Source organism: Rhagoletis pomonella, unplaced genomic scaffold, assembly GCF_013731165.1.
Source record: "Rhagoletis pomonella isolate Grant_MI unplaced genomic scaffold, Rhpom_1.0 Rhpom_scaffold_00106, whole genome shotgun sequence".
Classification (NCBI taxonomy): domain Eukaryota; kingdom Metazoa; phylum Arthropoda; class Insecta; order Diptera; family Tephritidae; genus Rhagoletis; species Rhagoletis pomonella.
This window is the reverse complement of record NW_023458660.1, coordinates 128,671-130,686: the sequence shown is the minus strand read 5'-3', so window position 1 is coordinate 130,686 and position 2,016 is coordinate 128,671.

The window sequence follows — 2,016 nt, the reverse complement described above, 5'->3', positions numbered from 1 at the left end:
CATGGTTCTCTATGTTCTCAACAGATCCGTATGAACTATTTAAATTTAAAGAGATAAATTGAAAAGTTAAGTTATTGGTGTAATTTATTTCGCTATTAATACACACGAAGGCTAAACTGCACAATGTGCACGGCCGCCATGGCTCTTTAGCAGACATGGGCGGCGCCTGCCCGGCGGGCATATTCGCGTATACATGCACGCTCTGCTTTAGAAGGCAGCGAAAGCTTCATTCAACTGCGCGCACACAGTGAAATCAATTTCTCCCACACTACAAAAATTCTCTGTCGAAGCTGCCCAGCTATGCTATAGAGCGTTTGCCCGGCGGGCGACTGCGCGGCGTATTCGCGTATACATACACGCTATGCTTGGGAAGACAGCGAACGCTTCATTCAACTGCACGACCCTGTAGTTCTGTTGGAGTTTTGCTGGTGACTGGTGCTGGTGATTCCATGCATCACCGATTGTTAGGCAATTCGCCAGCTACAGGCGAATGACGCTCGTATTGAAAATATCACATACTATCGATTTTGTGCATTACTGGTCGTTAGGCAATGCGCTAGCTATTAGCAACCGACACTTTTGCCCCAGGTAATCGCTAGCTAAAGGGCAAACGACGCTCACCGCTCGGTACGCTTCAATGACATTGCCTTGGTATCGCTAATATCGGGTGACCAGTACTCACTACTGGCGGGTCAGCGAAATCGTTAGTGGTACCTGGACGGGTACTAGCGACAAAATTTGCGACACCAATTCCTTTGCCTAACGAAATTAACATGAAATAATATTTTCAATACGAGCGTCGTATAACCTGTCGCTAGCGAATTGCCAAACAATCGGTGATGCATGGAATCACCAGCACCAGTCACCAGTAAAACTCCAACAGAACTACAGGGCACTTGTTCGCACGCACACAGTGATATCAATTGCACGCACACTACAAAAATGTTCTTCCGAAGCTGCCCGCCTCTGCTCTATAGCATTAGTACCTGATAAAACAGTAATGGTGAGGCGCATCGGCGTAGCCAGAATGAAATTTAGGGGGGGCTCGACCCTATTAAGCTGGCATTTCAGGGTACTATTTTATATATATATAAGGAAAATTGTAAAGTTAGGGGGGGGGCTCGAGCACCCCCATGCCCCTACCTGGCTACGCCCATGGTGAGGGGTGATCATTTTCGTCTGATCTCTGCGTGTGCGATAACGGTTCATAAGTCCCTGGAGGTCATTTGGTGAGATCGTTTACGCGCAACAGCTCCTGTACGTCGCATTATCATGAGTAACATCGATAAAAAAAAAACTATATAGAAAATTGTATCATGGTCGGAAAGCAACAGTATCCACAATTGTGTTGCAAGCTGAATTTCAGCATCGTCGAATTTTCTAATTCTTTCAGATACGTGGATGGATAATGAGAACACTTTAGACACTCCTAATTTTGATATAGTAATTCAATTTAAAATACCAATGACGATAGGAGGCCGAGTTGTAATCTACCATAGCACACATAACGCAACCCGCATTGTTATTCCACAAATAGAACTCAATGCACAACAACTGGAATCAATTCTGTTCAAATTTCTAAGCTGGGAGAATTGCGTGCTTGTGAAAGCAATCAACCAGTAAATAAAATTATTGAATTCATCCACGAGAGTTTAATAAAATATGCACCAGAATTATCGCGGATCATTAAACAAGAATACAATAAAATTCCGATGATTTTAAGTGGGGAGTTTAATGTTAATTATGCGTTGGATTCAGTGCTCCCTTTGATTGAGTTCCTCGGCATCAAATTACATTTAAAAATGTCCAGCAGTCGCACCGAATCGATAACACGATCAAAAACAATTATTTATATTGTATTTCCAAGATATATTGATCACATCTCAACTAAAGTATTTTTTTCATATTTTAGTTACCATAAGCACTAGAGTGGTTCATAAAAACACTCTTTTTGGAAATTCATAAACGCTACATCTGAATACTGTTATTTGTGATAAAAAAGATACACGTATTTTT